Here is a 16,210-nt window from a genome sequence, read left to right on the forward strand (position 1 = left end):
AAGAAGACAGTCTCAAAAGGTTGCACACTCTGTTATTTCGTTCTTGAAGAGACAAATCTAGAGTGATGGGGAGATGTTCAGTGGTTGGTTGACAGGGTTGAAGCGGGCATGTGTGTGCCTACATAGTGAGAGCTTGAGGGAGTTTTTTTGGTGTGATGTAACACTTCTGTGTACTTACCTTGATTATGGTTACATGAACCTATACATATGTTGTAATTCATAGAACTGTACGTCAAAACAAGTCCATTTCACTCTAGGGTAATTTAAAAAATAAGACATAGAAAATGCTTTCAGAAACAGAGGTATAAAATGCACAGGATCTGAATGTTGAGAGTCAAGGTATGATATGATCTTCTTTGTACTTTCCTATGTTGACCAAACTGTACATAGTAAACTATAATTTATGATAAATCAGTTTTACATGTAGAAACAAAATATTCTAAAATGGCTACAATATGGAGGTGATTAATATTTCTCAGTAACTTCACCAGACACCAAGCCAAGTGATTTTAGTTTAGTTTTCTTTAATATATATTTTTAATTGATTTCAGAGAGGAAGGGAGAGGGAGAGATAGAGACATCAACGATGAGAGAGAATCATTGATCAGCTGCCTCCTGCAAGCCCCCTACTGGGGATCAAGCCCGAAACCCAAGCATGTGCCCTTGACTGGAATTGAACCTGGGACCCTTCAGTCCCCAGGCAAATGCTCTATCCACTGAGACAAATCAGCTAGGGCTGACTTTAGTTTTCTTCTTTCCTATTCAATACTGTATATTAAGGAAACCTAACTACCCCTTTCCTCCCTTTTATCGACGATGGGAGGGAGATGACCGAAACGAGACCTTGACTGATACCTCCTGATCAAGCAGTGAGGTGTCATGCTTGTAACTTATCCCATTTCATCCTCACTACAATTCTGTGGGTATGAAAACCAAGAGCATAACAATATTTAGAGCTTTTTCTTGAGCACGCAGTATTGCACTACATGGATCATATTTAGATCAAGTTGAAACTGAAACTTAGATCACCAGGGAAAAAGAAATCTATCTTCTTTCTTTCCTACTTTAAGTGAGACTTGCAGTCCAACCCCCTGCCTCATTCTAAGTAGTATGCAGTGCCATTGAACGATGGTTTTAATTTGGCTTTCTTTAATGGTTAATGACGTTGAACATCTTTCCATGCATTTTTTGGCCATCGGTATATCTTCTTTTTTGAAATATCTATTAACTCCTTGCTCATTTTTAAAATCCTCTCCAACGATGTGTTTATTAATTTTAGAAAGAGAGGATAGGATGTGTGTGTGTGTGTGTGTGTGAGAGAGAGAGAGAGAGAGAGAGAGAGAGAGAGAGAGAGAGAGAGAGAGAGAGATCAGTGTGAGAAACATCAACCCGTTACTACCCATATGCGCCCTGACTGGGGATTGAACCCGCAACCTTTTTAGTGTATGGGACGACACTCCAACCAACTGACCAGGGCTCTTATTCAACTGGCCAGGGCTCTTTGCTCATTTAAAAATATTTGTTTCTTTTCATTCTGTTCAGTTTTGAAAGCTCTTTGGATATTCTGGTTATAAGTTATTTGTTGGATCTGTGATTTGCAAATTCATCCTCTTAACAGTATCTTTCACAGAGCTTAAGTTTTTCATTTTGATGATGTCCAATTTATCAATATTTTTTACGGGACATGCTATTGATATCAAGTTTAAGAACTCTTTAATTAATCCTAGGTCACTTAGATTTTCTCCTGTTTTCTTTTAAAAGCTTTGTTATTTTACATACTATATTATATTGCAATCTATTAATTGTTTTTTAATAATGAAATTTACATAACTTAAAGTTCACCATTTTAAAGTGAACAATTCAGTAGCATTTCGTACATTCCCATTGTTGTGCAAACCTCCCCTACATCTTGTTCTAAAACATTTTCATCACCCAAATCCAATGCCCATTCAGCAGTGACTCCCCCTCCATCCCCGGCCCCCAGCAACCAACCACCAAGCTGCTTCTTGACTCTGGATTTACCTATTCTGGATTTCATACAATGGGACTTGTGACTTTTGTGTCTGGCTTCTTTCACCTACCATAATATTTTCAAGATTCATTCATGTGGTAACATGTATCATTACTTCATTAATTCTTTTTTTAAAATATATTTTATTGATTTTTTACAGAGAGGAAGGGAGAGAGAGAGTTAGAAACATCGATGAGAGAGAAACATCGATCAGCTGCCTCCTGCACACTCCCTACTGGGGATGTGCCCGCAACCCAGGTACATGCCCTTGACCGGAATCGAACCGGGGACCCTTCAGTCCGCAGGCCGACGCTCTATCCACTGAGCCAAACCGGCTTTGGCTTCATTAATTCTTATGGCTGAACAATTTCCATTGAATGTATATGACACAGGGTTTTATCCATTTATCTGTTGGTGGCTCTTTGGACTGTTTTGACCTTTTGGCTACTTTCGATAATGCTCCTACGAAAAGGTTTGTACATTTATTTGTTTGAGTTCTTGTTTTCAATTCTTTGAGGGAATATGCCTAAGAGTGGAATTGTTACATCCTATGGATACTCTGTGTTTAACTTTTTGAGGAACTGCCCAGTTATTTTCCACAGAGGCTGAACCACTTTCATTCCCACCAAGAATACATCCTTACCAACACTTTTTTTATTTTCCACTCTTTGATTATACCCATCCTACTGGGTGTGAAGTTATCTCTCATTGTGGTTATGATTTTCATTTCCCTAATATTGAGCATCTTTTCATGGTCTAAATGGTCATTTGTGTATCTTTGAAGAAGTATTTATTCAACTCCTTTGCCCATTTAAAATTAGGTTGCTTGTCTTTTTGTTGTTTAGTTGTAAGAGTTCTTTATATATTCAGGATACAGACCCTTATCAGATATATGGTTTGTAAATATATTCTTTCATTCTGTGGATTTTCTTTACTTTTTTGATATTGTTCTTTGATGCACAAAAATTTTTAAATTTGATTAAGTACAGTTTATCCACTTTTCTGTTGTTGCTCATGCTTTTGATATATCAAAGAATTCATTGCCTGGAGACTAAGGAGAAAATAAACAAATGGGACCACATCAAAATAAAAAGCTTCTGCACAGCAAAAGAAACCATCAACAAAATAACAAGAAAGCCCACTGCATGGGAGAACATATTTGCCAATGCTATTTCAGATAAGGGTTTAATCTCCAAAATGTACAGAGAACTCATATAACTTAGCAAAAGGGAGATAAACAATCCAATCAAAAAATGGGCAAAGGACCTAAATAGACACTTTTCAAAAAAGGACATACAGAAGGCCCAGAGACATATGAAAACATGCTCAAAGTCACTAATCAGCCAAGAGATGCAAATCAAAACAACAATGAGATACCATCTCACACCTGTCAGAATGGCTATCATCAACAAATCAACAAATGACAAATGCTGGTGAGGATGTGGAGAAAAAGGAACCCTCGTGCACTCCTGGTGGGACTGCATACTTGGTGTAGCCACCGTGGAAGACAATATGGAGTTTCCTCAAAAAGTTAAAAATGGAACTCCAATTTGACCCAGTAATCCCACTTCTAGGACTATATCCCAAGAAATCAGAAACACCAGTCAGAAAGGATATATGCACCCCTGTGTCCATAGCAGCACAATTTACAACAGCTAATATTTGGAAACAACGTAAGTGCCTATCAGCAGATGAGTGAATTAAAAAACGGGGGTACATCTACCCAGTGGAATACTATGCCACTATAAAAAAGAAGGAACCTTTACCATTTGCAACAGCATGGATGGAACTGGAGAGCATTATGCTAAGTGAAATAAGCCAGTTGGAGAAAGATAATTATCACATGATCTCACTCATATGTGGGATATAATGATCAACTGATGAACTGATGAACTGATGAACAAGAATAGATCCAGAGACAAATGGCAGGGGAGGTGTGTGTGTGTGTGAGAGGGGGGTGGGGTTAGAGAGCAACCAAAGGACTTATATGCATGCATATTAGCATAACCAATGAACACATACACTGGGGTGGTGGGGGCTTGCCTGGGGCGGGAATGGCTGGGGGCGAGGGGTGTCAATCAGGGAAAAAAGAGACAGATGTAAAACTTTAGACAATAAATAAATAAATAAGTAAGTAAATAAATAAATAAATAAATAAATAAATAAAATAATCCATTGCCAAATCCAAGGTCATGAACATTGACTCCTATGATTTTTGTCAAAAAAAATTCTTTGTCAAGAATTTTATAACTTTAGCTGTTTAGGCCATTGATTCATTTTGAGTTATTTTTCGTATATGGCATGACTTAGAAGACTAACTTCATTCTTTTGTACATAGATATCCAGTTGTTGCAGTTCCATTTATTAAAGAGACTCTCTTTTCCCCATTGGATAATCTTTTTAAATATATATATATATATATATATATATATATATATATATATTGATTTCGGAGAGGAAGAAAGAGGGAGAGAGAAATAGAAACATCAATGATGAAAGAGAATCATTGATCGGCTGCCTCCTGCATGCTCCCCACCCAGGATAGAGCCCGCAACCCTGGCATGCACGCTGACTGGGAATTGAACCATGAGCTCCTGGTTCATAGGTCAATGCTCAACCACTGAGCAACACTGGCTGTGCCCCATTAGATGATCTTGACACTCTTGTCAAAATTTAGTTAGCTATCATTTTATTGAATTGATTTTGCATTTTTGTTAAACTCAATTTACCATATTTTGTCTGGGTCTGTTTTTGAACTCTACTCTGCTTCATTGATCTATGTGACTGCCTTACCCACACTATTCTCTTGATTAATTTAACTTTACATTAAGTATTAAAATCAGTGTGATTCCTCCCTCCTATTTTGTACTTCCTTTTCAAAATTGTTTTAGCTATTGTAGTTTTTTTTTTAATATATATATAAATGCCGGGGTCCAACCCCAGCAGGTCCAGGGGTCCCCAAAGGTGTGGATGGAGTCGGCGAAGAAGGAAGGACACGGAGACAGTGTTCAGTTGATCAGCAGCCTAGCCAGGATCTCTAGCCAGGATCTCCAGCCAAGTTCTGGTCTGGATCTCCAGAGAGGTTCTGCTGTTTATTGTCTTGTTACATTCGTATTTATACCGGTTGATTTTAATCCTGTCAATTTCTATTACAAAGGTTAGGGCATTTCTTATCTCCATTCCAGGGAGTAAAGATTATATAGCTTAAGCATGATTGTTTGTAGTGATTAACTACCCGCCTGGCACTTAGTTAAGGAGTTTTATCCCCTCCCTGACTTCAGGGAAAAATTCCTACCTGGGGAAGCAACCTTTCTAGGAGGGGCATCCCCTCCCTGACTTCAGGGAAAAATTCCTACCTGGGGAAACAACCTTTCTCGGAGAGGTGACCTTGGTTAAAACACACAGCGCTAAGGGGAGCAAACATATTAAGAACAGTATGCTATATACGCCAGGTCCCTTGAAACATATGCTGTGCAGATGTTTCTATCCTGCAGCGACTGTGTCAAGCAGCAAGGATGGACTGGCTTCCGGCAAATTCCCCCTTTTTTATTTTTTAAATGATAGCACATGCAAATCAGTGGCCACCTCTCAGACTGGGACATTTAAATCTCGGAAGAAGAGTGGCAAGCAATGATAGTGAGTATAGCTATAAACATAGTGGATGGAGCGCAGAAGGAGCCCCATTCCTGTAGAAGGTTGCCAGCCTCTTCAGTCAAGGGATTTCAGCTGTCCTCAAGTTGTTGGTTTGGTTGTCTTTGTTGGTCTGGCTAGTGGGCGGCGTCACTGGCGACAGGCTTCCCGAAGCATCAGCAAGTTGAAGGGCTGCATCAAAGGGTCCATCAGGGCCGTGGTTGATGGTAGTGTCGATGTCTGAGGAGGAGTAAGCTGTGCCCTCTGGATCCAGCTGATATGGAAAATGGAGGGTAGTAGAAAAAGAAGAGAAAGCAAAAGAACTACAAGGCATGGAAGTGTTTAGAAAAAAGAGGGAGAAGAAAGGGAAGAATGCAGCATCCTGACACAGCCCTTTCCTTCAGCTGCCCCTTTCCCTGTGGTCCAAGGTAGAAATGGGAAACAAGTCCTGTTGCAGTAAGAGGGCAGCTGCTGTCAGCCAGTCTCTGTCTTTACCTGGGTCCCGATCTGAGCTGGGCATGGGAAGTGGGAAGCAGCCATGGGGACAGGAGACCTTCCTCAGAAGGGCCGAGTGTTCAAGCCCCTGCACCATTGGGGAGGGGGGTCTGTGCCCCACCTTTGTTGCACCCCAAGTTTTCTCCTACTGGCCCCCGACTGTGCCTGTCTTAGGTTGCCCCACCCTGTGGAGTCTTACCCGTCGTTGACTACCAGCCATCTCTGGGCCAAGTAGGGTGATGTGAGGTTCAGTTTTGTCTCCTTGATAGCCTATGTCCCTCTGGCCTCCATGCCCAGCAACTGCCTTGGGATCCCCTTGCCTGCTGGCGGGGCTCTGGCATTGATCATAGGGAACTCAGGTTTCTTCTCTAGAGAGGGCCCAGCTTACGCCATTGGGCCAGAGACAGATCCATGGTACCAGCCACCATGCGGCTTCAACCTCAGCATGAACAGAGAGCTCAGGCAACAGCTATGGGCAATTGGATTGTAAGAAGAGGGTCCCTCTTGACACAAGGGTAAGAGGGACCAATACAGAACAAAGGAGAGTCCTGGAACAGGGCTTTCTCAGCCCAGGATGTCAGGCTCTTGGCCCAAGACAACTCCATGTATGGGGCATATACCAAACACCCCTAGTCACGGCATAAAAGGGAGATGCCCTTCCTGGAACAGTAGGGTAGGGAGATTCTAGAAAAGGCTGTGTTCAGGAAAGAAGGAGAAAGGCCAAAGAACCAGCAAACAAGTAGTTAGATTTTAAAAAAAAGGAAAAAGGAAAGGAGATGTGGGGCAAAGCTGGGACATGTGGAAAGACAAAACGGAAGCACATGTGATCCTCCCAATGGACAGATTGTTCCAGCTCAGGTCTGCACATCTGCTGCAGATGGGCACTGGTCAGGTGTGCTATGATGAGGCAGAGATGGCGGGCGGTGAGACATAAGGTCGGACTAGACGGTCTGGAATCCACACAGGTGAGTCTGCGTCCTGTGGAAATATACAAGCATATCCTCTCCCCTGGGTTAAAAGTACATCAGGTCCCTTCCAGGCTCCTGTAAGCAAGTCTCTCCATTTGACGAGGGCTTTAGGTTTAGTTAGATCAGGGTTCCAATGCCTGTACATCGGGGAATTTCCCTCAGAATCTACATTTAGTATATTAATTACAAATTGAGCATGTTGTAGAACATGATGAGGAGAGGAATATTTAAACTCATTTTCTTGTAATTTTTTAATTTGTGTTTTTAAAGTTTGGTGAGCCCTTTCTACTATTGCTTGGCCTTGAGGATTGTAGGGTATTCCTGTAGTATGTGCGATGCCGAATGTAGAGCATAAGTTTTTAAAAGCTCTAGAGGTATAGGCAGGCCCATTGTCAGTTTTAAGTGCCCTTGGTATTCCTAGGTAGGAAAAGCATTGGAATAGATGTTGACTTACATCTTTAAAGGCTTCTCCTGTACGTGCAGAAGCAAGGATAACATGAGAAAAGGTATCAATACAAACATGCACATAGCAAAGTTTGCCAAAAGATGGGACATGAGTAATATCCATCTGCCATAAGTCACAGGGTCTAAGTCCTCTTGGATTAACTCCAGTAGCAGGGCTAGGAAAATGAGTAGGACAATGGCTGCAGTCACGCACAATACTTCGAGCAGCTTCTCTAGATATGCGATAATATAGACGGAGAGCAGAAGCATTTTGATGGTGAATGGCATGAGACCGCCGGGCTTCTTCTAGAGCTGTACAAACTACTGGGCGAGTTAGTAAATCCGCCTGATAATTTCCTTCGCTTAAGGGTCCTGGTAGGCAGGAATGAGCTCTAATATGTCCAATATAGAAAGCCTTTTCTCGTTTGTGAATGCAAGTTTGTAGCTGAGTTAACAAAGAAAAAATGGCTGTTCTTCCTTGTGGGAGAGAGGCGGTCTCAATATGAGGAAATAATTTAACTATATATTGAGAGTCAGTGTACAAGTTAAAGGGAACCTGTTGCAATTGTTCAAAAGCATAAATGACTGCCAAAAGCTCTGTTCTCTGAGCTGACGTCTCTAGAGTTTGTTGAACATGGGTTATTGAGTTAATGATTGTTACTGCCCTACCATTAGAGGAACCATCTGTGAATACTAAGGAGGCAGGAGGTGATAATGGTTCTTTTGAACATTTGATAGGAAATATAAACGGATGTAGGGAGAGAAATTGCAATATAGGTGATCTTGGCAAATGATGTAAAATTTGTCCTGGGAAGTTACCTATAGCTATTTGCCACTCTTCTTCAAATTGTAATAGTGTGTCTAATTGTTCTCTTTTATAAGGTATTATTATCTCAGTAACTTCTCTTCCAAAGAGTTCGATACTGCGTCGTCTACCTTTGATAATGAGAGTGGCCACTAGGGAGGGATAGGGTGGTACAATCTTCCTAGGAGTGACAGGTAAATGTATCCATTCTAATGGTCCTTCCTGCCACAAGCATCCTGTAGGAGTATATTTAGTGGCTAGAATAATTAAGGCCCAAGATTTGGAATAATCTAGATACTGTAGTTGCTGTTTATTGATGGCCTGTTCTATTTTTGCTATAGCCTTTTCTCCTTCTACAGTTAATTGTCGGGGAGACTTAGGGTTAGAATCTCCCTTTAAAATGTCAAATAGAGGTTTTAAGTCAAGAGTGGTTATTTTTAGATATGGCCTGACCCAGTTGATATCACCTAATAGTTTCTGATAATCATTCAATGTGTTTAAATGATCTTTTCTTAATTGTAGAGGCTGATGGGTGATAGTAGAGGTATGTAATATTCTGCCTAAGTATGAAAAAGAAGGTTCAGTCTGAATCTTTTCTGGGGCTATTTTTAGACCATGTTCTTCTAAAGCAAGGATGGTCTGAGTAAGAATTTCCTGTAAAGTAGCCCGATCTTTATGAGCTAGTAAAATATCATCCATATAATGAATAAGATATAGATCTGAAAATTTCTTTCTAATAACTTGCAATGCCTGATCTACAAACTTTTGACATAATGTAGGACTATTTTTCATCCCTTGTGGGAGAACCTTCCATTGGTATCTCTGATAAGGCTGTTTAAAGTTTTCTGATGGTATGCTGAATGCGAATATTTGACAATCAGCTGGGTGAAGAGGTATAGTGAAAAAACAATCCTGTAAGTCAATAACAACAACACAATACTCCTGTGGAATTGCCACAGGGGAGGGCAATCCAGGTTGTAAGGAGCCCATATCTTCCATGGTGGCATTTATGGCTCTTAGATCTTGCAAAAGTCTCCACTTGCCTGATTTCTTTCTTATTACAAATATGGGTGTGTTCCAGGGACTATTTGATGGCTCTATATGTCCCTCTGCTAATTGCTGATCAATTAATTGTCGGGCTGCTGATATTTTCTCAGATGTTAAGGGCCATTGCTCAACCCATACTGGTTGTGACGATTTCCAGACTATGGGATCAGCAGTCCTAAGGGCAATGGCCCCAATTACAGATCCTGTCGAGGAGTGTGAGGTAGTACTTTCCTTTCCTAATCCCTTTCCTGGATTAAATCTCATGTCTAGCATCTGTGATGTTACTCTATCACTGGGGCTATATAATACAACTCCCATTTGAGACAAGATATCTCTTCCCCATAATGTAAAGGGGATAGTCTTAATTACATAGGGACAGAATGTTCCTGAATGTTGATCTTCATCAGCCCAAGTTAGAATCTGAGAACTCTTTTTTACATTAGATGCCTTGCCTAGTCCTACTAGGGAAGTGGAGGTGGTGTGCGTGGGCCATGAAGAGGGCCAATCCTTCCCTGCTATGCAGGAAACATCTGCTCCTGTATCCAATAGACCTTCAATTGGTTTTCCCTGAATTTGTAAAATTTTTGTAGGTCTAGTAGCATGGAATTCTTGTATCCAAAATGCTGCATCACTAGATCCAAAGCCTCCGGCCCCTCTAGCTTCCTGGGTAACAGCTGTCCCTATTTTATGTATTGGTAACAGGATTAATTGGGCAATTCTCTGGTTGGGCTGAATCTGTATAGTTGTGGTGGGTGGGGAAAGTAAAATCTGTATTTCTCCTGTGTAGTCTGCATCAACAACTCCTGGGATGACTAAGATCCCCTGTAACGAGGTGGAGCTCCGTCCTAATATTAAACCTACAGTTCCCTCAGGCAGTGGCCCAGACACTCCTGTAGGAATGGCTGCTACTGGCGAGTCTGGGGTTAGTACTGCATGGGTGGTTGAGTGGAGGTCCAATCCTGCACTGCCTGGGGTTGCCCTGAAGAGGTCACTGACTGATCGAAATTTGCAAAGGGGTTGAAGGTTGATGCCCCTATTATTGCAGGGGCCTGGGGCTGGCCCCTTCTCAAGTTTCCCGATTGAGGTGATGGGATATAACCTCCTTGGGAGCTATTTGTAGAGTTTAAAGGCCGACCATTTTTATGGTATTTTGATCTACACTCCTTTGCCCAATGGAATCCTTTCTGACATCGGGGACAAACTGTTTTTGGAGGATTAATATTATTCCCTAATGTATTTCCAGGCTGTCGAGGAGCTTGCCATCTGGCCTGAGTATTATTATTTTTATTTGGGCATTCTCTGCTAAAGTGCCCAGATAAGCCACAAGAGTAGCAGTTCATATTTCTTTTATTACCTGTAGTATTGCTGGCTTGTCCTATAGCCTGTACATATTGAGGGTATGTCTCCCCTTTGAGAGCTGCAGCTATAGCTACACCCTGTATAAATGCTGGACTTACATCAGCACACTGTTTTATAAAATCATTTATAGTTCCTGTTCTGCGAATCGGCCTTAATAAAGCCTGACAGGTATTATTAGCATTTTCAAAAGCCAGTTGTTTGATTAGGATATCGGCTGCCTCTTTGTTATTGATTACTCTCTTGACTGCCTGTATGAGTCGAGAAAGGAAATCCTGATATGGTTCCTCGACCTTCTGTTTAACCTCTGTAAGGGTGGTTGTTTCTCCTGCCGTATAAGGTAGGGATTTCCAGGCACTTACTGCACAACTGGTTACTTTGGTAAGTGCCTCTGTGGGCATATTCATTTGCTCCTCAGCCGTGTTAAAATCACCTTCTCCTAATATCATGTCTAGGGTTATTCCTTTTCTGGTTTTTTCGCTAGTGGCTACAGCTTTCTTAGCAAGATCTTCATATTCAGTTTTCCATAATAAGTAATCGCCTCCTGAGAGACAGGATTTACAAACCTGTGACCAATCATAAGGAGTCATCCATTTACTGGCTAGGGTTTCTACCAAGGTTTGTGTGTAAGGAGCTAGAGGTCCATATTCAGAGCAGGCCAATTTTAATTCTTTAAGTACTTTGTAAGGTATAGGCTCCAAGGTGGGGTTTCTATTCCCACCAGACTCATTCTCATATGTAACTGGGAAGCAGAGTGAGAATTCAAGATCTCCATTAGCTTCAGCTTCTCTTATGGCCCTTTGAAATTTAGACATGGAGCTCATAGGAGCCACAGGACCTGGTTTAGGCTTCCTTTCTAATTTGGGGAGCCTGTTTTGAATGGGAGGGCCATTCTCCTCTCTACTGACTGGAAAGGACCAATGGTCATGTTTATGATATTTATTCTCCTCCCGATCACTAGGCATAGCTAAATTGCTTTTAGATTGAGCTGGAGACAATGATGATGTATCCTCTCTGGGTGGAGCCGAGGGACTATTTAAATTTTGAGAAAGTTCAACCGTTTTTGCCTCTGGTGCCAAGGTTTCACAAATTGAATTCCAGAGAGAAAAGGTAACTGCCGGGACCTTCTCAGATCCATGGTAGCTGTAATAGTTCTTTAATTGCTCTCCTACTTTAGTCCAAGTTTCTAAATTAACAGTTCCATCCTCAGGAAGCCATTCACATACGTCTTCTATAAAACTTTCTGTCTGACTGGGAGTAACCTTAACTCCTCTGCTAGCAAACATATGCGTTAAAAGATTAATACAGAGTCTTTTTTCTTTAGACTCAGTATGACCCATCTTGTCAATCTAAGTTCTGTACTAACTACCCGCTTACCCTACTTATCCTCTATAGGGGGGGTCTGAAGCACCCTACGGTGCAGTCCTATCCGTCCCAAATACGGGGGGACTTACCTAAGGGAACCCTGTTCGGGCGCCAGATGCCGGGGTCCAACCCCAGCAGGTCCAGGGGTCCCGAAAGGTGTGGATGGAGTCGGCGAAGAAGGAAGGACACGGAGACAGTGTTCAGTTGATCAGCAGCCTAGCCAGGATCTCTAGCCAGGATCTCCAGCCAAGTTCTGGTCTGGATCTCCAGAGAGGTTCTGCTGTTTATTGTCTTGTTACATTCGTATTTATACCGGTTGATTTTAATCCTGTCAATTTCTATTACAAAGGTTAGGGCGTTTCTTATCTCCATTCCAGGGAGTAAAGATTATATAACTTAAGCATGATTGTTTGTAGTGATTAACTACCCGCCTGGCACTTAGTTAAGGAGTTTTATCCCCTCCCTGACTTCAGGGAAAAATTCCTACCTGGGGAAGCAACCTTTCTAGGAGGGGCATCCCCTCCCTGACTTCAGGGAAAAATTCCTACCTGGGGAAACAACCTTTCTCGGAGAGGTGACCTTGGTTAAAACACACAGCGCTAAGGGGAGCAAACATATTAAGAACAGTATGCTATATACGCCAGGTCCCTTGAAACATATGCTGTGCAGATGTTTCTATCCTGCAGCGACTGTGTCAAGCAGCAAGGATGGACTGGCTTCCGGCATATAAATTTGAAATTCAGCAACAGAATATCCTGAGATTTGGGTTTGGGTTACTTTAAACCCATCAATTAGTTTGGCAAAAATTATCGTCTTTACTACACCAAATCTTATGTTCTGTTAACGTAGTATGTCTTTCCATTTTTTAAGGCTCCTTTGATTTTTTAAATCATTATTTTATTGTTTTCAGCATATAGGTTGTGTGGATGTTAGGTTAGATTTACACCTAAGTGTTTACTCTTTAGAGTCATTGTAAATTTTAAATTATCAAACATGTTTAAAATTTTTTAAAATTATTTTAAATTATACTTACCTAATCTAAAGCAATATGATTATTTTTGTGTGTGTGTGTGTGTGTGTGTTAACCTTGGATCCTGTGACTTTCCTACATTCTCTTTTATAGCTCTAGTCTAGGGGGACTTTTTTCCCCCTGCTCTGTTTAGATTTTCTGTATAACAATCATGCTGTTTGTGAATAAGGACAGTTCTATTTCTTATTTTCCATACACAGCCCCCTCCCCCTTTTTTTCTTTTCCATGCATTTTTGCACTGGCCAGGGCATCCAGTAACTGCTGTATAGGAGTGGTAAGAAAGGATAGTCTTCCCTTGGTTTTGATACTAACAAAAAACATTTAGTCTTTCACCATTAAGTATGATGTTAACTGTAGGTTTTTTATCTACATGGCATTATATTTGAGATTTATTTTTTTTAGCAAGAATGAATGTTAAATTTTATCAAATGCTTTTTCTGTATCAACTTATGTTTTTTCTTTAGACTGTTAATATGTTGGATAATCCAAGATTGTACCAGTCTTACATTTCCAGGATAATGCTCACTTGGTTATGGTGCTTTATTTATTTATTTATTTTGTCTGTATTGCTGGATTTGATTCACTAATATTTCATTGAGGATTTTTGTGCTTTTGTAAGTGAAGAAAAGTAGTTTTTAGCCTTTTTTGTCTTGTCTTTGTTTCTTTCTTTTGTTGTATCAAATATGCCTTTCTCAAAAAATGAGCTGGGAAATTTGCCCTCTTCTTCCATTTTCTGGAAGAGATTATATAGAGTTAGTGTTATTTCTCTTTTAAATATTTAGTAGCATTTGACAGTGAAATTATATGGACCTTCAAATTCTTTTTTGGGGAGGTTTTAATTATACATTCAATGTTTGATAGTTATAGGACTATACAGATTCTATTTCACCTTGGATAAATTGAATAGTTTTCCCTTCAAGGAATTAGTCTATTCTGATTTATTGAATTTGTGCGTAGAGTTTTCATAGTATTCCCTTATTATTTTTATGTCTATGGAACCTATAGTGACATCCTTTATTTCTTTCCCGATATAGATAAGTTGCATCCTTTTTCTTTGTAAAACTTGTTAGAAATTTATCAGTATCCTTGATCTTTCAAAGAACCATCTTCAGTTTCATTGATTTTTTTTTCCAATTTTCAGTTTCATTGATTTTTTTTACTCATAACCTCATAATATTCTTTCATTTCTTATTTTGTGTTTATTTTTGCTCCTTTTTTTCTAGTTTCTGCAGGTGGACATTTAGATGATTGATTTGAGACTTTTATTCTTTTTTAATATAAGCATTGAATGCTATGCAAATTTCCCTCTATGCACTGATTTACCTGCATCTCACAAATTTTGTTAAGTTGTATTTTTGCTTACATTCACATCAAAATAATTTGATACTTCATTTAATCCACAGTTTATTTGAAAGTGTGTTGTTTAATTACCAGTGTTGGTAGATTTTCCTGCTATATTTCTGTTTTTGATTTCTGGTTTAATTTCAGTATGATCATAGAACATACTATGCATGGTTTCAATAATTTTACATTTGTTAAGATTTCTTTTGTGACCAGGTATGATCTTTCTTGGCAAATGTTCTCCATGTATCACATGCATTCAACTGATGTTGGATAGATGGTTATATAAATGTGAATTAGAGTCCCTTGGGTTGGTGCTATTCTTTAGTAAGTTTATATACATTTTAAGTTCCTATCAATTACTGAGAGATCAGTGCTGAGTTTTCTTTCTTTTTTTTTGTTTTTTGTTTTTTCTGAGTATTCTTTTTTATTGCTTAAAGTATTACAAAGAGTATTACATATGTCTCCTTTTTTTTTTGCCCCGCCCTTGACAATCCCCTGGCCTCCCCTACCCCCCAGTGTCTTATGTCCATTGGTTATGCTTATATGCATGCATACAAGTCCTTTGGTTGATCTCTTACCCACCCCCCTCCTGCCCTCCCACCCTCCCCGGCCTTCCTGCTTTAGTTTGACAGTCTGTTCGAGGCAGCTCTGCCTCTGTATCTATTTTTGTTCGTAAGTTTATAATGGTCTTTATTATCCAGAAATGAGTGAGATCATGTGGTATTTTTCCTTTATTGACTGGCTTATTTCACTTAGCATAATGCTCTCCAGTTCCATCCATGCCGTTGCAAATGGTAAGAGTTCTTCTTTTTTACAGCAGCATAGCATTCCATTGTGTAGATGTACCACAGTTTTCTAATCCATTCATCTACAGATGGGCACTTAGGCTGTTTCCAGATCTTAGCTATGGTGAATTGTGCTGCTATGAACATAGGGGTTCATATATCCTTTCTGACTGGTGTTTCTGGTTTCTTGGGATATATTCCTAGAAGTGGGATCACAGGGTCAAATGGGAGTTCCATTTTTAGTTTTTTGAGGAAACTCCATACTGTCTTCCATAGTGGCTGCACCAGTCTGCATTCCCACCAGCAGTAGTGCTGAGTTTTCTAATGTTAATAAGAATTTCAATTTTTCCTTTCAATTAAGACAGTTTTTGCTTTATTTTAAGCTCTCTGTTATCAGGTATACATACATTTAGTATTATTATGTCTTCCTGGTGAGTTGACTCTCATCTTGAGGCTATGTGCCTCTGTCTGGGTTGTCCTCACACCTCTGCCTGAGTGGACACCGGGCCCTGCAGAGGTGGGATGGAGAAGAGAGCCATCCAGGTTTCTCCCTGTACATGCTTCTGGCACTCAGACTCGCTCACCCCAGCCCCCTCCCCTGACCACAGACCCTGGAATAAGGAAGCAACACCCTAGTGAAGTTTTGCAGATGAGTTTGCTTTAGGTCCGTGGTCAGCAAACTGCGGCTCGCGAGCCACATGTGGCTCTTTGGCCCCTTGAGTGTGGCTCTTCCTAAGCCTTAGGAGTACCCTAATTAAGTTAATAACAATGTACCTATCTATATAGTTTAAGTTTAAAAAATTTGGCTCTCAAAAGAAATTTCAATCGTTGTACTGTTGATATTTGGCTCTGTTGACTAATGAGTTTGCCGACCACTGGTCTAGACGAGTCTCAACTGGGCTGACTGGGCACTTCAAGTCTCTGCCACGT

Source organism: Myotis myotis, unplaced genomic scaffold (assembly GCF_014108235.1).
Source record: "Myotis myotis isolate mMyoMyo1 unplaced genomic scaffold, mMyoMyo1.p scaffold_m19_p_3, whole genome shotgun sequence".
Classification (NCBI taxonomy): Eukaryota; Metazoa; Chordata; class Mammalia; order Chiroptera; family Vespertilionidae; genus Myotis; species Myotis myotis.